Source organism: Podarcis pityusensis (genome assembly GCF_964106645.2).
Source record: "Podarcis pityusensis genome assembly, chromosome: 4".
Classification (NCBI taxonomy): Eukaryota; Metazoa; Chordata; class Lepidosauria; order Squamata; family Lacertidae; genus Podarcis; species Podarcis pityusensis.
The window spans coordinates 57,381,126-57,403,337 of NC_138027.1; the positions used below are offsets into that span (position 1 = coordinate 57,381,126).

The 22,212-nt window shown below is 42.8% G+C and overlaps 1 protein-coding gene across 6 annotated transcripts in view; it reads left to right on the forward strand.

The window, feature by feature from the left end:
* The first annotated feature begins 2,901 nt into the window (after positions 1-2,901).
* AGPAT3 (1-acylglycerol-3-phosphate O-acyltransferase 3) overlaps positions 2,902-22,212 on the forward strand; it is an 88,275-nt gene continuing 68,964 nt past the window's right edge. The window contains exons 1-2 of one of the 6 annotated variants that reach the window (XM_081003779.1): positions 8,729-8,817; positions 12,310-12,448. The gene's annotated coding sequence lies outside the window, so the exon portion shown is untranslated. Of the gene's footprint in view, positions 3,511-3,783; positions 3,933-4,090; positions 4,211-8,686; positions 8,818-12,309; positions 12,449-22,212 lie in introns of those variants that run through there. The other 5 variants (XM_081003780.1, XM_081003781.1, XM_081003783.1 and 2 more) reach the window with 5 other exon arrangements.

Here is a 22,212-nt window from a genome sequence, read left to right on the forward strand (position 1 = left end):
AGATGTCTGGTTTGGCCACAGCCTCATTTACATCCCATTTGGATTACTGTAGCACACTCCATGTGGGGCTGTCTTTGAAAAGTGATAAGGACCCTCCACTGGCTCAAAAAGCTGCAGCCAGATGGTTGACTGGGGCTGATTTTAGGGAGAATAACAGCTGTTACAACAGCTGCAGTAGCTACCAGTCTATTTGCGGGCAAAATTCAAAGTGCTGGTTATCACTGTACATTGAGAGGAAGTTAAATGAATGAGATTTTGATAGATTATGAGGGGAAAATCAATCAAAATACTGTAATGTAATGTTTCCAAAAGGAGATTCTAAGACACCCACAGAATTTAAAAAAACTTCATATCCATGAGAATTCACCCCAATTTTGGCCCCACCTATGTGGCTAAATAGAAGTGATATGAGATTAACAGTGCTGATCTGACAGCAGTAAGAAAGAATTCTTTCATTCTCACCCAGAAAAATGAGAATAGAAGCATTATCTGCTGGAATCCTACTTTAATTTTGATGGCTTCTCACAAGTTAAATGCAATCTCCTACAACACACTTTCTTCCCCCTTAAGGACTGCACATGCTGTTCTTCAATATATATAGCCTCATAACGCAAATCAATCTATGAAAGTTCCACTTACTTGCACGCTGCTTTGGGAATAAAACCCACTGAATGGGGCTTACTTCTGAATATAGCAACCTCCCATATCAACCTGGCCAATGGTAATACCTGTCCTGCACACTCTGTGACTAACCTCCAAAATGTTAGTGGTTTAGACCCAGGTAAAAGGTGAGATCAATGGGACTTACACTGTTAGCCTAACTTACCCTATTGATTTCAATAGGATCCTAATTTAACTAAATTAACGATGAAGTGTTATCTGGAGTAAACTCCTGAGCATCACTTGAGGTATACAGGAGGTCTCTATGCATCCTACATGTTTGATCCTTTGGAGCAGCACACTAATAATAATAATAATAATAATAATAATAAAATGTTACTATATGCCACCCATCTGACTGGGTTGCCCCAGCCACTCTGAGAGACTTACAACAAATTAAAACATCAAACACAGTAAAACACCAAACATTAAAAACTTTCCTATACAGGGCTGCCTTCAGATGTCTCCTAAGTCAGATATAGTGGTACCTCGGGTTAAGAACTTAATTCATTCTGGAGGTCTGTTCTTAACCTGAAACTGTTCTTAACCTGAAGCACCACTTTAGCTAATGGGGCCTCCTGCTGCCACCGAGCGATTTCTGTTCTCATCCTGAAGCAAAGTTCTTAACACGAGGTAATATTTCTGGGTTAGCGGAGTCTGTAACCTGAAGCGTATGTAACCTGAAGTGTATGTAAACCCGAGGTAGGTACCACTGTAGTTGTTTATTTACATATGATGGGAGGGCATTCCACAGGACAGGCACCACTACTGAGAAGGTCCTCTGCCTGGTTGCCTGTAACCTCACAATGAGGAAACCATCAGAAGGCCCTTGGAGCCGGATCTATGTCCCAGCTGAACAATGGGGGTGAAAACACTCCTTCAGGTATATAGGGCTCAGGCCTTTTAGGGCTTTAAAGGTCAGCACCGGGCTTTTTCTCAACCGAAACTAAGTTCTGGCAGGTAGGCACCATTGCCATGATAAGGTAACAACGCTGTTGTAATTTGGTTATTACCACTCAATCTTTTGGAACAATTATAATTTTCAACGTTTTAGGCTACCCCGTCAGATGGGCGGCATATAAATAATAAAATAATAATTATTATAAGCAGCTACAGCCAAGGAAGAGTGCAGCATATGCTGAAAATGTCCCTTTGACTAGTTATACCAGCCTTGTAGCTGAGGGAATGTTAGTTTGTGTATCTGCTAAACGTAATAAAGGATATAGGCCTACAACTGCATGAGGCCTTCCTGAGGAGGCCAGCAGTAACAGGTCAGTCAGAAGACCTGTTAAGACTAAGCCCCATGAAACAGAAATAATAATAATAATAATGATTTATTATTTATACCCGCCCACCTGGCTGGGTTTCCCCAGCCACTCTGGGCAGCTTCCAGCAAAGATTAAAAATGCATTAAAACATCAGTCAACAAAAGTTTTGCCACAAGGGATTTGGAATATGGAAGAGGTACTAGGGAGAAGCACAATCTGATCCCTATTCCCTTATCCCAAAGTAAGAAAAAGGAAGAGCCCAGGGCAAGAGTGAATTCTCATATGTAGTTCATGTTCCCAACAATTACTGTCTGTGGCCCCCAGCTTTGCACACACACATGCACGGGCCCTATAGGGTGCGGCAGCAGGGCTCCCAACACACCAGCCCCATACAAGCTCTGTGGGTCACCACCAAATGCTACCCCCACTGCAGGCGTGTCCCACAGTGTGTGCTCCTGTTCAAATGGCAGTAGTGAACATGCGGAGGCTAAGCGTGGCAACACCGAAGCGGCACTCCACAAGTCCGTTTTGAACGACTGAAGGGCCTATTTTAAACTGCATGCGATAGTGCCCATTTAGGACGCTTCATCCTCGGTGGGGGGAACCCTGTTGCACACAAAGACTTAAGGTCGTTGGGAGTTGAATCTGCATTACGGGATGATGGCAACTACTGGGGCGCGCGGGTTGCAGCGTGGAAGTCATTTGAAACAGCCTACGACGTCCGAGGATGAAATCTTGCCTCTCTCTCCCCCCCCCTTCGCCCCCCATAAGCCTGAGAAGAAGCAGGCGGAGGAGGGTCCGCTGCCGCGGCGAGATGGAGCGGCCTGCGGGCGTTGTTCCTCCTCCTCCTCCTCCTCCCCCAGTGAACGGGACTCGGGCTAGAATTGCGGAGGCCGCGGCTCTTCAGCTCCGCGGTACTTCTGGATAGGCGTGCGCGTCTGGAAAGTGGGGAGGGATGGAGAGGAGGCGTCGTCGTCAGGGAACAATGCCTCCCGCCGCCCGGGAGGACCGGCCTTGATGCAAGCGCGGGTTCCCTTGCAGGCGAGCTTGCAAATGCAGGAACCCGGCTGCCTAGGAGCCAAGGCGTCCTCTGCAGCGGCGGCGCCCTCCTCCTCTCGCTTCCAACCCAACTCTCCTGCCCCCGGTGGCCCGGGAGGAACTGAACTGTCGCTGCACAGGAAGTAGCGGCTGCTGGGAGCACACAACCGCACACACACACACCCCACATCTCTCTCTTTTTCACACACACACACACACAGGCAGGCAGCTGGGTCTGCCGCACTCCATGCCCTCGGCTCTCTGCACCGGAGCCCGGCGCCGCCGCGACCCCAGGCTTCCCGCCCGCCTCCTCCTCGGAGCAGCCCTCCGAAGCGCCGCCGCAGTGCCAGAGGCGGCGGCCCCAATTGCGGTAGCCGGCGCTGAGGGAAAGAGGTGGCGGCGCTGCTCCTCCTCCTCCTCCTCGGGGGAAGGCGGCGGCGGAGGTGGCCGCGGCTCTTGGGTCGGAGCTGGGCCAGGGCAGCCGCGGGGCAAGGAAAGGAGGAAGGAGGCGAGGCGGCGTCGGCTGCTGCTGCTGCAGCTGCAGGTTTGTGCTGCTCCGGCAAGGGATCGGGTGGTGCAGGCGGGTCCGTGCAGCTGCCGGCAGATCGGGTTCCTCTCCTCCCTTTCCCATGAGGAGAGACCCTCTCACCCCTTTCTCCCCTGGCACAGCGCCGGCCCCGGCTTGCCCTTCTTCGCAGGTGGCTCCGCTGGGCTCAGCCTGCTTGCCCGCCCCCCCTCTCCCCGCCTTCCTCCTTTATTCCTTCCCCAGCCCCTCCACGCAGCCCTCTCCTTGCTGCAGTCCTTCCTCGGGCGCCTCCCTCCCCCTCGCAAGCCTCGTTCTCCGGCTGCCAACTTCTTCCTGCACCCCGTTCCCTCCCCCGGGGAACCTTAATGGATTAGTCTCCTTTTCCCCCTCGCCCTCGCCCCTCTGCATTGTGCGAGCCGCTGCCTTCAGACCGCTGGATGGTACGGGTAGTAGCTTCCCCTCCTCCCTTAATTTCCTCCGTTTCCCTAATTGCTTCCGTGCTGTGGTAGTGAGGGGAGAACTATGTCTGCCGGATTTCTTCAGTGTGTATGTGTGTGTTTTTTACTTTTTGGCTGAGTTTCTCTTCGGGTTTTTTTTTTTAACACACCAGGGGTTAGCCTTGCGATGCTGAAGCAGCCCTTGTCTCTTTACACACACCCTTCCCTATGGTTGTGCTTCAGGCCCCCCTCTGCTTCTCCGAAGGATTGTGAAATTGGAGGTATGCTTTCTGGGCTTGTACGTTGCCGCTTTACCTGGATATCTATGGTGTTGCAAGAAAAGGAGGGGCTTCCATATCGTGGGGTGGACTCTTTTTAGACTCAATACTTTCTCTTTAGCCTTTATATTTGTGGGCTGGGATTGTACTGTATAGGAATTGTTAACAGGCATTTCTTCAGTCGCAGGGATGCTCAGCGTTTGGAATTGTTAGTGACAGAAACTGGAAAAGACTATATCCTTTCCGCCAGACTGTCTCGATTTCATGTGTTTGAGATGCAAGAGATGCTTCCTGAGGGCCCGTCCTACTCAGTTATTTTGTCCCTGGGAGTTTTGAGAGAATTAAGAGGTTTTTGCTATTAATTTTGCTCAGTCTGTGCTTTTAAATGAATCAGTAGACACTGGTCTGTTAAAGGGCAAGGGCCTTAAAATTAAGGTATACGTACTTGCCATTCTACTTTTAGTATGAGAACATTGTTCTCTCTGATCAGATTAAATTTATTCAATTTGTGTTTCACAGACGGAACCCCAAAGTGATTTGCAATACAATAAAACTCAATTAAAATGAAATAAATATGTTAAAAGTGTTCATCTGCAAAAAATACCACCATACTTAAAAATAAAATAACCATCCCACCCACGTAAGGATGAACACTGAAAGCAAGACAGTTAACACTGATAAAATGCCCTGGAGAATCAAAACATATTTGCCTGATGGCAGAAGGTTGGCCTGGGTTGATGCCTGGGAGGGCATTCCACCTGGGGAGGGGGGTCACCACAGAGAAGGCTCTGTGGCTTCATAGGTAAAATGTTACAGCATATCAAATGAAATGTGAGTTTTCCACTGTATGTAGATTAGATAGTTGCTGCAGCACACACCAGATATCTCATCTGTGAGCCCATACTGCTGACCAGACTACCCTACGATGAACTAATTACCTGAATTATTGTGGCAAGTCACAGTGAGTGGTTGTTTTTTAAACCAAACATTGGGTGCAGATGTGTGGTGCAATAGTAATATGTAACCATGGGATCTATGGAGTGTAACAGAATAAATTCTCTCACCGCTTTAAATATGTCCTTATTTATATAGAGAAAAATATTGCTTCCGAAGCAAGTCTGAATATAGAGCTCTCATGTTAGTTTAGCCTAATTGGTAAGTGTATGTGTGTGTGTATATCTATATCTATATATACGCACACCTATCTATCATCTATTTATCTCTTATCTATATCTTACCTATCTTACCTGTCTTTACTCAAAGATCCACATTCCTCTTCCTTTGAATGTGGCAGATCATCTACATAGAGGACCTGACATAGGAAAATTTGTGGCCTTCCATAAGTTGTTGAACTACATTTCCCACAATCCCTGACCATTGGCCCTGTTGGCTGTGGCTGATGGGAGTTGGAGAGCATAAGGTTCTTCATCCCTGATTTTTTGGACTACAACTCCCATTATCCCTGGTTATTAGTCTTAGTGACTGGGGCTGATGGGAGTTGTATTCTTAAACATTTGGATGGCATGACACTGACTATCTTTGTTTTAGGTAGACTGTTATCACTGATAAGGTAGAGTCAAATCCTCTGTTTGATGCATTATTAATTTAGTGGAGCTATTAAACTTCTGTTGCAACCAGAAAACGAGAAACGCTAAAAACACACCCAGTAGCTGTCATTCTCCATGCAACCAAAGATCTACATAGTTGTTGTGGGTGGAATTCTATGAGGTCCACTTGCGCAATGAGACTTCCCCCACCCAATTCTTACCCCATGCACACCCTAAACCTGCTATGGGTTTTCTCTCAACCCTCCAAAACAGATTCAGGGAGTGCGGAGGAAGGGAGAGTCCCGTTGTGTGAGCAGACCTTGTTCTGTGCAACAACAACGTAGTTGAATCCCACTCTGTGTTAACAAAAAAGAACATGCAAAAATGGTGCTGTCTGCCACAGCAAGAACGGGTATTATGTGGCATCTGTAGTAGTGCCAATTCCACCATTATCTGGCTTTTGTGCTAGACACTTGTGACAAAACCTTGTTGAAGCAAAAGTGGTATACCCTGGTTGATGAAGCAGGCTAGAAGACTGCTAGAACGCAAGCGGATAAAGACTCCAAATGAATACAACTGAACACAGATATGTGTGGATTATCTAGCCTACTCTGTGGCAGTGAAGTCAGCAAAGAAGGGTAACTTCTGTGCTGCAAGTTTGTCCTTGACTTGGTGTGCAGCAGAGCAATGTAGAGTGTAGTGTGGTGTGGTGGTTTATATCCTGGCCCAAAGAAAGTCAGAGTTCTCAATAGCCTGTTGTGACTTGTTTGCTAGACATTTTTAGGATAAAACCACTTGTATCCATAGAGATGCAGACTCTACTGTCATGGTAGGTCAGTCTCTTGGGGTGTCTACAGAGCAGTCTGGTCAGATGCCCTTGGATGAGTTTCCGTGGGTGCAGTTCAGGGTACTTGGACAAGTGTGGGTTACCATCTGTATTCTTGCCCTTCCTGGTTAATAATATTTGGTAGAATTTGTGTTCCGTTTGTTCTAATTTAACAAATGAACCTCTCTTTTGGGTTAACAGCCCCCTGCTCACTTCCTTTCTTCCCTGATTATCGCCACAGTTTCCGGAAAAGAGATTTCTCGTGAGAATAATATGGAGGGGAGACAAGTTTTATGGTCATAAAGCCACAGAAATTAAATTTGAAAGTCTTCCACCCAAATTAGTTTTTCTTCTAGCATAATTTAGTTTTTCCTCCTAGCAGGCATGTGTATCTACAAAAAAAAGCTCTCCAAGTTTGATCCCTGCCATATGAAATCTCACTGTTCTAGTCTAGTTCATGACACCTTGTCATCTGTGAATTTGGGTGTCCACGCTGGTGGACATTGAAACTGCAAGCAGTTCAACATGCCAGAGTGTTCTGGGACTATAGATCACATGGTGTGTCCCACAAACCCTGAATTTATTAAACTTCTATTTTCCTACCTCTTTTTACTTTGTCTTTATTACTGTTTAATTTTAGGAGTTTATACCTTTCACCTTTGATAAAATTCATAGAGTAGTTTATAAAACCTTTGTAAAAGTCTTGAGAAAGAAGAGTCAGGAAAACACTTATTGGCCTCCCAACTATTCATGATCATAAAACTGCTCTTTCTTGCAATTTCCCCTAAATTCATAAAATAGAACAAATGTTATAGACAAAGCTGTGGGCAGCAGGAGGTCACTGTCTAACATTCAAGAATTCTCCACTTTTGGATTACAGCTTTTGGAGTAACAACCATTTAATGTTGAACTGAAATGATTAGGCGTATGTGGAAGAATTACAATTAACAGGAATAGCATATTCCTGAAAGAAATTAAGGAAAAATTGAGGTAATAATGAGATCAAAGGCTGCCATCCATGAATAATTCTCCAATTTGATTCTGAAGAAGCATGAAACAGGATATAATCCCAAATATCTTGTAAGCTATTACAGTGGAACCTCAGGTTATGTACTGTCCTTATAAACGCTTCGGGTAATGAGCTCCGCTAACCCAGAATTAGATGCTCCTTGTTGCGAACTTTGCCCCGGGATGCGAGCAAAAGTCGCGCAGCTGCAGTCCAGCAGTAGCAGGAGGCCCCATTAGCAAAATCACATCTCATGTTAAGAACGGTTTCAGGTTAAGAATGGACCTCCGGAACGAATTAAGTTTGTAACCGGAGGTACCACTGCATTGGTATTGTTTGGGTAACTTCATTTTTTTTAAATAAAGTGGCTGCAGCTTGCATTTTATAATTTTCTATTTTATGGACATATACTCATATATATGCTTTCATGTATATATAATGGTTTAATGTTTCTTTTTTATTATTTCATTATCACTTAGATTCCAATGATTTTGTTTTTCATGAGTTTCAGAGCTTTGGACAATGTCCCTAGTGCATAATACCAAAATGTAACCAAGTTTTAATAAGTATTGGGTGACACTGCCTTAATAGTTATCATTTAGCAATATATCATAACTCTTGAATAATTGATGTACATATTTACCTCTGCTCTTAGGAATAGTTGATAGGTTTTTAATTTCTACCTATTACAGGAACTTTCTCGACATTTTCTATTTAGGTGGTATATAACGTTGTCAAATCTTACTGCAGAATTCAGTGCTGCAGCTAGCCAAGAATGTACCATATTCCAAAAACTTCGATGTTGTAGACCTTGATATGCTAGATACATATGAAAATGTGATTATTTGTGTCTTGTTATAGGACATGATGGTTATTTTCATGGTCTCCAAAACCACTTGACTGTCCTCACCTGCTGAGAGGCATTGATTTTTAAAAGCCCACAGCGTGTGTACAAGGATGAAGTGGTTACATTTAGGAAAAGTTGCTTAAGGAGTGTTTGATACACATTTTTAAGTTTTCCGAAGTCCTGCTTAATGACCCATCTCCCTGGTCTCTTTCTGTGAAATTAGAGCTAAGCCAATGGCAAAGTGAGTCTGTGACACTCCTGCCTGTAAAACTCCTCTGTGACATCAGAACAGATCATCAAATCAGACACTGGCGTCAGGAGGAGCCGGAGAGAGGGTGGCCAGCGCTCAGAAGAATGTGTTGGGGAGAGCAGGACTGTGATGAAGTAGGTTTAACAGTAACTGCTTTGCTAATGGACCCTTGGCTATTTGTAGAATAAGTGTCCCTATTGTTTCTTTAAAGTATTGGAGGTTATTACTTTTCCTTTAGATGATAGATGTCGCTTTTGGTACTGAAAGAGCCATCACATGCCTTAAAGTCTAATGGAGGAGGCCCTGCTACCCAGGCAGGCAAGATGAGAACAGGGCTTTTTTAAAATCTTTTTTTACAGGGAATTGCTGCGTTTTACAGAGGGGAAACCTAAACTGAAATCAGTGGAAAATGTAAGGAGCCATGTTATGGGTTGGTTACAATATCATCAGTTACATGAAATGTTTAAAATAAACAGGAAAAATGGTTTTTCGGACCACAGCTCACAATTTGAAAAAGAACTTCTACAAAACAAAGAAAAGCTTTTGTCTAAAATGTACAATCTGTTATTAGATTGGGAAACAAAAGAGGAGCTTGTCAAAGCCTCTATGCCTCTATGATACACTGGGCAATAGATATGGGACATAATAATAGGTTTTAACTTAGGCCAGGCTTCTTCAACCTTGGCCCTCCAGATGTTTTTGGCCTACAACTCCCATGATCCCTAGCTAGCAGGACCAGTGGTCAGGGATGGTGGGAATTGTAGTCTCAAAACATCTGGAGGGCCGAGGTTGAGGAAGCCTGGCCTAAGTGGTTTGTTTTGTTGTGCATGTTGATAGTGGATTTACTGATTTTTTACAATCCAGTTTGAATCTCTGGAATTTAAACATTGTAGGGTGCAATAAACCAGAATTTCAGTGTCCTTTTGATTTTGCTGAGGGAACTTTAATTCTCTTCCTTTGAAATTGAAGGAATTTATTTTTTGCCTGGATTGCACTCCTTGTAGTTATTTATTTATACCCCACCCTTATCCCTGCCTTTATAGACATTAATAATAATCTTTGAGCTGATGGGTGAAAATGTGTGGGTGGCAGCTAGGAACTTTTCAATCTGAAAAATAGACAGGCTATCCATGGGATAGAATGGCAAAGTGTGCAGGATTCTCCACATATTTTACTGAGGGAGCAATAGGAAAATATTAGTGTTGGTAGAGTGCAAACTCTGTGTGTGCAGATATGTACACAAGTTGCATACCAATAACTTAAATGGAGCACTTAACAGAAATGGTTAGGTGTGTAGACTGTTAAAGTGGGGGGAAAGGAGTTGGAAATGCATTTTGAGGTTGCCTGACTCTGTTGCTGTGATGAAATTTTGTATGATGCATCACAAGGAATCTTATTTCACATCTGTGATTGCCCATTTTGAAATATGGTTATTGACTCATGCTTTCACAGGTGTATGAATACCTAAGGTAAGACAAGGAGGGGTTCCCAGGTAATTACTTTGATAACTGGCAGACTGAATTCTGTCTTGTGATTTTCAAATGGCCTACAGACAAATTTGGAGGTGAGAATATAACTAATAAAATCTCAGTAGCTCATAAAGTTGAACTTTCTGCTTGCAATCGAAACAGCCCAGAGTTATTGAGCTTTTTTGGGGGAGGATTGCCCAGAGTTGTTGAGCTTCTTTTGGGGGGTGGCCCAGAGTTGTTGAGCTTTTTAAGCCGCCCATCGCCCGCCCTATTACCGCAGCAATAGCCAATCAAAACCAGTCTTTGCTGCAGCCACAAATAACACCCCAAATAGCCACTGACAATCTCCAGTTCGCGGCAGCAACCAGTCCCACGTCACCCCTATGCACTATCCGTGTATAAGACGAACCCCTATTTTTAACTTAAGTTTCTAGTAAAATAACCCCTCATCTTATACATGGAAAAGTACAGTATATATGCCAATCATATTAATTTACTAAAACACTTGATTAAGAAGATGCTTCCCAATTAATTGGGGCAAAAAAAATCTTCAGCTGGCCTCTGTTGCTTTTAAGGTGGTAATGACACATACAATTCAAACTAAATAATAAAATCTGAACCAAATCCATTCCAAATAAAACCAAATAATTGCTGTGATCACTGTTCTTTATAATATGAGGTAGTATAACTTGTATCTTTATTATTGTATTCCTTTTAATGTTGTCATTGCAAGCCACCTCAGATGACATTAGGTGGGAAAACTAAGTTGCTGTGGGGCTCTATCCATCAGATGCCTCCTTTGGTGCAATTTCCGTAGGTTTGAATGAAGTTTGAATTGGAAGATAATTTACTTGGCGGCACTGATTATTGTATTCTATATTGGTTTTGTACCACTTTTTTCTATTTAGAATTTATCAGACACACCATGCCAAAGGAGACATGTGCTCATACTCTCTCCCCCGCCTCCCCACAGTCTATTTAGTTATTCCTTGATTTCCATGTCTATTCAAAATTCAGTGAGACTTGCTTCTAGATTAATGTGTATAGGATTGCTACTGTTTTACACAGTTTCCTGGGAGTATGCCTTGTTGAATTAAGTGGAAGCTCACTTCCAAGTAGATATGTCCAAGATTGTGTCATAAATCTCCTAAAGTTCACTGAAGAATTGCTGTTGATAGACCCTATTTTGTTCTGGCGCTAGAAGGGTAAAAGGACTAAAGCTTTATTTGAAGAATACCTGCAATATCCTGGCAGTCCTGGCTCCAGTCAAACCTAATCTTTTGCTTTTGTGAGCATTAAATTCATGCTTGAAAAGAGCCTGAGTAGTTTCCACTGATTAATCAAGTGTAGCATTTTAAATCTGATTGCCTGGTAGAAGTAAAAAAGTGTGATAAAGAAAACCAACATTTCTGTCACATGTTTGGCTAGTGAATCATTCTATTTAAGTTTGAATGGTGGCATTTATCAATAGGGGTAGACTGTCAGGGTTGCTAATAATTTGAGCTTTTCATTGGTAGCAATTTATTGGATATCTGTAAATCTGTCCCTTCGCAAGGCATTTTGCTCACTGGAAATGCTTGCAAGAGTGGATCTCAGTTAATTTCACGCTGCAGAATATGGGTGGAATCCTGTTGGTGTTCTTAAGTTTATGGGAAGAGTTCAGATCCAGTGGATGCCTCCACAAACAAAATAAGAGGGGAGGTAATTTCTGCTGATTCCCTGCCCTGCGCTCCCCCCCCCCCCAGCAGCCTTTGAAAATTGGCTCCAGAGAGATGGGGAAACCTTTCAGAACAGGGTGGGAGGTGGTGTGGAAGGCTTTAGTGGGTGGAGGGGGAGTGGTATAGGCAGAAATCATCTCCTCCTTCCCAGGCAGTTGTTGGATCACAAGCCCTTCTGAAAGTGCAAGGGCAGCAATTGGATTCTACCCTCTGAAGAAATCAAGACTTTGGTGATGTGAAGGATATTTTTTTTGCTCTTCATTCAACCTCCCAACAATGCAATGAGCGCTGGTTGCTGATGCCCATTGAGACAGATAGGGCAAAAGGCAGGGAAGGTAGCAGCAGGTGGAGCCAGAACCAGTGACAAGCAGAGCCAATTCATTCTCACTTTGTTCCCATCCTCCTGATTTCACATTTCGTTTCTTCATGAATCTTCCAGAATACAGTATTCACCAATTACAAGAGCCACTGGATAAAGAATGTTGAGACCTCCATGCAGGGGAAAAAAGGTTCCGTTACCGAACAACAGTGAGGCAGGATGGAATATTACAACCAGATCACAAGGTGCAGTGATGCAGGTCAATACCTCTCGCTTTATAATATATATGCAACACTTGAGTGATCCACTGTCCTGCACCAGCCCTGCCAACTCAATTTGATTACATGTCCTTGCCAAGAAGCATAAGAGCTCTTGCACTATCAGCATATTTTGGAGTGGTGTTTTAAACCCCCCCCCCATCCCAAAAAATCACCGTATATTTCTTCCATCTTCTCTCCTACAAGTGTTAAATTGATACTTGAAAACAAACACCCACACCCACCAGCAGACTTATTCATTTGTTTATTTTATTGAGAACATTTATAACTCACCCTTCATTGTGATGGATTCCCATGGCAGGGTTCAAGCTACAGATTCTATGAAACTTCGTGAAACAGCCATAAATCATCAGAACAAACCTAGCAATAAGACCAGCTAAAGTCACAGAGCAATCTATCTGCCAGAGTTAAAACCCTAAAAACGTTAGCCTTAGATGCTAACTGGTTTATGGAAGCTGTGGAAAGCATGTGTTCTCTGGGGTGGCGGTGGAGAGAGAAATGTTGCAGACTGTGTGGATGTTTAGAAAGAAAGTCAATAACGTTTTGTTTGCGGGGTGGGTCCCAAAGAATCTTTAGTCTTAACTTGAGGTAATGCTACTGGCTTGTGTCGTTGCCAGGGATACCCTTGTCATGGTTGTCCAGGGCCTGTGATGGTGTCATTCTTTCCTCTAGTCTTTCACAGAGAAGGTCTGCCAGCTTGCCTCAGTACAATACAGCACCTGCTGTGTGCATCCCCATTGCGTTACTTACTTATCTACACCGAGAATGATGATTGTGGAGTTTTTGTCTTTTGTTTACACTTCTTTCCACCAAACATCACAGTCGTTTTCAAATGCAGAATACAATACTGGCCTGCAACTAGGCTTTTTTTTTGAGAGCCGCTTTCGAGAAGGGAGCAGGGGTGAGTGGGGTGACTGGAGCCCCATTATTTGGAGATAAACACCCTTCTTTCACCTTGAGGTTGGCTGTGTGTGTGAGAGAGGGAGAGAGCGCACGCACATCATTCTGTTAAGAGGCTTAGTTTGGCCCAGGAGTGTGTGTTGACCGATCTGCAATGTTTGACCTTATGCTAACAATCTACGTCTCTGGCTCTTGCTCTGTGCCCTTCATCTACCTGGAATGTGGTTCCAGGAACAGTAGAATCATAGAGTTAAAGAGTTGGAAGGGATCTTGAGGATCATCTAGTCCAACCCGCTGCAATGCAGGAATATACAGTTGTCCCATACCGGAATTGAACCTACAACCTGTAGTTCTCTTATGGGGCTGCTTGGATAGAAGGAAGGGATATTCACTGTTCAGAAGGGCATTTCTGAGCAGCCTATGAATTGCCTTCAGTAATTAAAGAAAACTGACTTGGACTATTCCCATGTAAAATAATCCAGTTGTTCTTTTTTTTAAAAAAAACGCTTCTGTTGATCCCTTTTATATACGAGTTGTTCCTTTTTGGCTACGTAAGCAACAGCATTCACACCAGAAAATAAAAGGAATGGTTACGTATTGTGTCATATTGATGATGCTTGATCTGAAAAACAGGTTCTTTCCCCATGATTCCTTATTTGCAGAAAAGCAGTTTAAAAAAAATAAAATATAGTTATATCCTGCTTTTCTACGGTCACAGAACCCAAGGTGGTCTACACGTGGTTCTTAGATGACCACCCATCCAGTCGCTGATCACACCCAGGCTGGCTTAACTTCAACAAGGTGTAGCCTAGGACCTTTAACTTAGTGTGTTTTCTAGGTTGTCATTGAATCATTTCAAAGCAACCTATAAATATAGGTAGGTTTTACATATCTGTATTCAAACATAATCTTAACCAGGTGATTTTTAAAAAGTTAAATCTGATCCCCCCCTTTTTTTTAAGTTTGCCCTGATTTTTTTTTTGGGGGGGGGAGTAGTTTGGGAATCATTGACTTAAATAGAAATAGTTTGATCAGAATTAGTCACTGAAACTTACTGCTTTTGTCCTCCCCCCCCCCCATGTAATCCCTTAGCCAGTAATATATTTCTGTTGATTAAACGGATGTTTCCTCATATTGCTGGCCTTCTAATATTTGCTGCCATTATCCCCAGCAGGTTGTAAGAACTGTATCAGGTTCCCTCCCCCCTCATTCTTAATTTCTTTTTCCTGGCATTGTTTCCTTTATCTTTATTTGCTTCAAATACACAGAACTGGATCAACCCTAGATACTAGTAGGAAATCTATTCTCCAAGCATGGGCCCTATGTAGCTAAAACATTGCCATTCACAGACATGATGAGGGAATCAGCAGCTTTGAGGGAAATGTCAGGGTTTGGAGAAGTACAAGAAATCCTCAGGGGGAAACAGCTACCACCTAGTGAGCCTGCGATGTAGACTGATTATTGCTAGCAGGGATGGGACCAGGAGGTGTGGAAGGGAGTATCGTGGAAATGGGTATGGCTGCGAGGAACCCTGAATAGGAGCACTCCATTCTGCAACATTTTGCTGCAGTCTCGCTTACAGCATGCATAATCTAACCATATTAATGACAGCAGTTGCTTGTATACATGCTTTTATAAATCTTCCAAGTAGTTTGGGGATGGTTTCTTCCAATGCTGCAATTAACTCTTATTCTTTATTTTTTTCCATTTCAGAACTTACATTTAGAATATGAGGTGATGAGGGCAACAGCATGATATCTATATCAATCTTTTAAATCACTTTCGTCTCTTCTCCAGATTCATAATTTAGTACCTGCCATTAAGTTAGCCAAAGTTCTTCCAAGAGGCTGATCCGATGGTCTTGCTATTCTGGGCAGCTGATCTGCCAGCACTGTGCTAACGCAATGTTGCCGAGAAACGTATACTCTCCCCAAGCAGTGAAGTCAAAAGCACAAGAACAGAATCACAATAATGCTTGCTAATGAAACCTCTACTTTAGCCATGCGTGGAAGGCAGCAAGCATCACATAGCAAGGAGTGGAGTGCCAGAATGGTGTTGCAGAACTTTCCCCCACACAATGTACAAGTTAGAAGGGCCCTCAGACTTTTTCTGGCAGAGATGCCTATGAGCCAGTAGTCAGTAGGTCTCGTTCATGCAAGATCGAGGGCAGGGAAGGCAAACAACAAGGGCACCAGAGACACCACTGTGACATGACTGGTAGTTCTAGTGGGTTAAAACAATGCAGTAGTGGATAGGGGGTTCGAATTGCAATGTAAATGTGGCCTTCACAAGGGAAGCATACTATTTAGCAGTGATAATTTTGGGTGGACAAAGGAGAAGCAGTTCATTTATTCATTGGTGACATTTTGATGACCATCCACCAACCAAGACTTTGGGGTGGTTTAAAAAACTTATGAATCAATGAAATATGTTACCTGAAATGTGTAAATTGACATTTGTGGTTGTGTTTTGCCATGTAGGTTGAGCATGGCCATTTATTTGGCGATGCAAGTGTGTCATTGCTTGACCCCGTATCTCCCCAGAACCAGCTGGGGTACTAGCTGGGTATTTTTCTCCCTCAATACATGTTCACTACTGTAGCCATGACCAAAATTTTGAGGTCTTTCTGCTGGTAAAATGTGGGCACACCCTTTAAGATTAGTCCTTTCATAGGCAGTTAAATGGCTGGTAAGATCAAATATTAGAGTTGGGAGCAAAGCATTCTACTTCCTCAAATGTACATATTTAGAAGATGAATACTGAACAATCGCTTGCCAAATTTACAGGCATATTTATAACAACCTCTTTAAGAAAAATATTGCTGGGAAGGAAAAGAAAAAGTCTCAGATGTTTTTGTGCCAAAATATGCTGGGGAAAAGCTGGAAGAAATCCTCTGATTGGCCCTTGCCTTTGAATGCTTAAAGCTGAGTTTCATAGAACACAAAGTGGCTTTTCAAATAAAAATGTAAACCTTTTGTTTGAGGAGTAATCTGAAAATAGCAATGTAAAACATATATATTGAGATGCTCAGAAGCTCAGGGGATAGCCGTAATCCAGTGCATATTCTTTATTTACTTATGGAAGTACTAAGAGTGTTAAGTGTGACACATTTGCTGGGGATTTGTTACTTTCCATAAAATTTAACTACATATCTATATGAGATTAGGGTCACTCCCCCCCTCCCCGGGCAGTGTTTCGCAGTTATGGTATGCCTGTGTGGTAAAAGTAGGAATGTGAATGAGATGAATTCTGCAGTGGCCATGTTTACACACTGTGGTAAAATATGGTTTAGTACTTTGTGCATGAGCAGGAAGAAGCTGATGCAAACCTTGGGATCTTGAGCTCTACCCTCTCCTTTCCTGTGTGGCTGGGAGGAAGGCTTCACCAGAGTTTCCTTTCACTTTTCACCAAACTTCGATTGTCCTTATGCATGCACTAGAGATTGTGGTTTAGAACAACCCACTTCATACATTGGGTTATACAGTTAGCCTTTTCAACTAACCAGGGTTTGTCTTAAACTATTATCTCTGGTTCATATAACATGATAAACCAAGACTAGTGGAAAGTAAAAACAAAACCTAGGAAAGTCCTTCTCCTGGCCACATGGGAGCAGGGAGTGCACGATCCCAAGGCTTCGCTTCGGCTCATTACAGCTTGTGCACATAGGGCAAACCATGGTTTAGCATTACATGTGAACTGGGCCAGTGACTGGAGGTGAAAGAGTTCCACTTCAGCAGTGCATAAAATGAGGTTCTGCAGAATATTATGGAAGGAGGAATAAATGGATTTCTTTACTCCGAATTTTCTGGCTGCTGCTGCTCTTGTTCTAATTGTCCTTTGCAGAGGTGTCAGGGTTCCTTTTTCTTTTCAGTTTAATTACAGAGAAAATAATTAACTTGAGCACCAAGTGGAGGATTTGGGACTTGTGAAAAAAACATTCCAAAGAAAATCCTACTCTGTTCTGTTCCAAGAATATACTAGCCTCGGTTGAGAGACAACAAACCCAGAAAGCATCTGTACCAAGAAGGCACAAAATTTCATTTTAAATGCAATTGTATATTTCTTTTAGAATATCTGCACCCTTTAAAAAACCATTGAAAGTGAAATACATATGTGTAAAATGAGATGAGAGGGGAGAGGAGGGAAATGAATCTTGCTTGAGGAAAAGGTCTGTGGGTTGAGCAGTTCTGAATAAGTGAGGGAAAAGCTGGCGTGGCTTGTACATACTTGCATACATACTTTCCCTTGTCTGAAGCCTCTTTGCATAATACTTTTATTGCCAGTTTTACAACAGTCAAACTTTGGAGTTTCAGGGAAACGTAGAATCAAGCAGGTGCTTGCCTGGGAAATTTTTTATCTATAGTTACGAAAAACCAAATTCTGATTTCACAAGAGAGGCATCCCTGTGGGTGAGCAGTTACGTGTGTGTATGGCAAAAGACTAGTTTCTTCATCTGCAAAGCAGCATAGTTGCTATGAGAGCAGGTTGATGGGCCCTCTATTCAGTTGTCATTTCAGCTTCCAGGTGGCTTTAGGCAAGCCACTGTCTCTCTGCCTCAGCCTTCCCTTCTTTTACAGGGTTGTTGTAAAGATAACAAAAATGATATCTCTGAAGCATTGTGGCAAGTTTAGGCACTATATTCATACCTCCCACAATATATTTTCTTATTTGGCAACAGGCAAAGTCGCATTTATTTTCACGGGCCTTTTAAATCGTGTTTTTACTCTCTAGTATTATGCTGTGTTTCAATGTGGCTGATTTACTCTGTGAAACTTGTTAGGCCTTGTACTGTGGCTTCTGATATTTAAGGTTCATGCACCTTTTTGCTTGACCCATATTTTGATTGTATTTCATACCAGTTAATTCCCCTAGGTCAGAGAGTTTTTCTCCTTGTTCTGTGGCTGTGCCTTAAAATTCAATCCTGCCCACCAAATCGAATTCTATCAGATGTGTGAAAAATCCGAAGGGACACTTTGCTTAGCTGAACTTTGATTCAGCGGGCAAGATCGAATTTTCCCAAGGCACCAGCCATGGAACAACAAGAAAAGCTGTCAGACTCAGGGGAATTAATCAGTACGCAATACAATCAAAATACGAAAGTGTTGATGAAACCTTTTAGACTTCTCTGATTTAATAAATAAATAGTGCTGCTGCTGCTGCTGCTGCTGTATAGAACTTTATTTATATGTTTTTAATGAGCTTTAAACATTTTTAAATTATTCTGAAGCATCACCCAAAGGTGCCTTCCCCATTGTGATACCCTCCAGATGTTCAACATCAGCTCCCATCAGTTGCAGCCACCATGGGATGATGGGAGCTTAATACATCTTACAGTCTTGTACTGCAACACCCACAGTAACTCAGTATCTCATTTCAGTTGCATAGACCTCAGCACCTGCCTTCACCTGATCCCTGTATAATAGCAGGGGCAAGGTAGAGTTTCTCACACTTTATTATATTGCTCAGCATAGCAATATGTCAGTTTTTAATGTCCAGAATTATATAGGATAAGGTGTGACATTTGAAAGTTGCTTCACTGTTGGCATAATGTAAATTATGAATGCTTATTGCCTGAGAAACGTTATTTGCATCACTCAGCTGTCCTCTACAAGTCTGGATTCTATTTTCACACTGAAAAATAAGCTCTTTGTGTGCCCATCTTACATAAGGTTGTGATATAGAAATTAATGAAAACACTTGTGTGCCTTTAAGGGGAGTGTAAGGGGAGTGCCTGATGTAGAGAGTTTTGTGCTCCATTCGGTAGGAGTACAGAAAACAGACTGGCTAGAGACGAAGTTGAAGAAAAGGTGATTATTTCAAGTTTCATAAAACAGCTGTATCCAACTAAGTTATATTTGGAGTAGACTTGAAGTTCGACAAGTTCTGAGTACCAGATGCTAGGTGCAAACAGCAGGGATGGACATTGCTTTCACACCCTGCTTTTGAGCTTCAATAGGATTCCAGTGCTGCCACACCATTGGAGACAGGAGCGAGACCCTGTCAGCATATTGCATCCTTGCTCAGGGATCTCCACTGGCCTGTTTATTATGAGACAAATTCAATGTGTTTTTCAATGTATATGAAGCTTATACAAATGCCATCTAATGTTGGTTCCGCCCTTGGGAGGGATCTTACCTTTTAGTACAGTACCACTTATGCTCTGAATGCCTGCAAAAAGACTTTTTTATTTAGGCAAGCCTACCGGGACACGTAATTGTATTATCTGTACTGCATCTTGAGCTCTGTAGATTTCACCTATTTCAAGGAGCTCTGACTTGCCCAGAACCTCACTGTGCATCCCTAGCAAAGGTAAGGAATCTATTTCCCAAAAGCTTCTTTCTTCCCAGCTCTTTCCCCTCTTCTCTCCCCACCTTTCAGCTTAATGTTTTTTGTCCTTCTGCTGCTGCTTAATCATTCCCCATTTTCTGCCTCTAATCCCACTTAATTCCCCCTCCTTTTACTTCAGTTCTTCCTCTTTCTTGCTTTACTATGGTACCTCAGGTTACGAACAGTCATGCTTATGAACGCTTCAGGTTACGAACTCTACAAACCCGGAAGTAGGTGTTCTGGGTTGCGAACTTTGCCCCGGTATACAAACGCAATCTGCTTCAGGGGCTGCGGGAGCCTATGTAGGGAATGCGCGCCTCGGGTTAAGAACGCTTCGGGTTAAGAACGGACTTCCGGAACGAATTACATTCATAATCTGAGGTACCACTGTACTGCACTGAGGTTGGGAACAATGGCAACAGATTAACACAGACCAGGGTCCTGTTTCTTTACCAAAGCACTGCTGTGTCAGTCATAATGTTAGCAGTGTAGTCTGGCAGCAGTGTCAGAGTTCCCCTCCTACTGGTGGACGTTGACTAAGGCATCTATTCTAACAGTCAAAAAAGGGGGGAAGTTTAAACATGATTCTGAAATGTGGTAACATCTCACAAGGCAGTTGCAGGCAACACTTTCGTCTCTTGAGCTTGTTGAAGCTACAGAGTGGAGCAAAGTTGATGAAATTTGCTAGCTGAAGAATTGTGCTCCAGCTGCTGCAGTCCTTGAACATATTAAGAAAAAAGCTGTCCACAGGGTGGAGATGCGGGTGGAAGTCTGGTTGCAAGAAGTCTGGCACAATTGAAGAAAGATAACATGACAAAAATAGAAATGCTGACCCACACAGGCATAAAATTGTCACTGAGCACCCCATAGTTTATATTTTTCTGGTTTTAAGTTGAGCAGCAACATGCAATGCTGTATTTTCAGCAGCAGCTACGTCTGTTCATGATTCTTTAGAGAGTGCATATCTGTAAGTTTTAAACTGTTTTTAATATTGTCGGCCCTGGGACCTTAGGGTGAAGAGCAGGCAATAAATAAATAAATAGCTTTCTGTTGAGTACAATTTGGATAGTCCGCCCCCAGAGTCTAGTAGAATCCAATGAATTTGTGAATGCCTTGGGTTTCTTCCCCAAGGGATACAGGAAGTGACCATGTTGAAGGGCTTTTTTGTGCTATTGAATAGTAAGATGTGTAAGGATATTGATACAGCTGCCCCCAGTAACCTCCAGATTGGATTTCTTTAACATGCTCTATGTGGGACTGCCCTTGAGGCTGATGCAGAAACTGCAGCTAGTGGAAATGTGGTGGTTCAACAGCTCACTGGGGTGAAATATTGCAATCATTTTACAGTAATGCCGTTACTGAAGGAGTTCCAGTGGCTGTCAAATATCTGTTTGTGTAGCTTCAGGGTGCTGGTATTTATGTCGGATATAAAAGATTGCCACATCCGTTACATATCCAACTCATCACTGTGTTAAGCCTGACTTAATTGCTTCTGGTGCAGTGGAACACCGTGACAGAAGCCAGAGTGCATGGAAACACTGTGTACCTTCTCACCACAGCAGTACCTTTTTATCTACTTTCACTGGCGTGCTTTTGAACTGCTAGGTTGGCAGTTCATGTGCAACATGAAGCCACTTGACAAGACTGCTTTCCCTTCAGCATGATGAAGTTCTGCAGTTGCTGTTTCATATGATGGAATCTATGTAAAAGTTGGCTCTTTCATCACCACATGCTGGGCTAACATCTTATCATGAGGGTGTTTATAACGCTTCTTTGATGCCCACACCATACCGCAAACTGCTCACAGAAACACTCAGTTACAAAAGAAGCTTTTCTTGTGTGCCAATGAAGAGCTTTTCTCATGGGAATATGGATCTAGGCTTGTTGGTGTAGGTTGACTGAAATTAGTGATAAAAATTGCAAAAGAGTCAACAGTCATGTCACCAGCCAAAGTAAGTTTAAATAAAAAATGGGAGAGGGAGAGAGAAGATATGTGGGAATAAAATGAATAATAAAATGAATATAGTTGGGATCCACCCAACTTTTCTCTATTAATCATTATTTATTGGATTTGTTTGTTTCGTTATTTAACTACATTAAAAGCATCTCAGCCACTTCTAAAAGGCCACAGATAGTATAAGGCCATAGACCTGTTTATAGAAGAAAGGTTTTGCCTGGTGCCGATAGATACATAATTATGGTGCCAGGCAAGTACCCCTGGGGAGAAGGTTCCACAAACGGGGAGCCACTGCAGAAAAGGTCCATTCCTGTGTTACCACCCTCCAGACCTCTTGGGGACATTTGTATGTGAACAGAGCTTCCCTCGCTCTCCTCCCACCTCTGGGACATTCAGGAGAACCCCCACAACAAAGAGTGGCAATTGTTGCATCTGATAAGCTTGCACAAACTGATTTTTTTTTTTAATGGCTCAGAGTTTGAATTCCACCCCATGTTATTCTCTAATATGCACAACAGTGTAATATTGTTCCCAGCACTGAAGTGAATAGAGTTCTAGAAC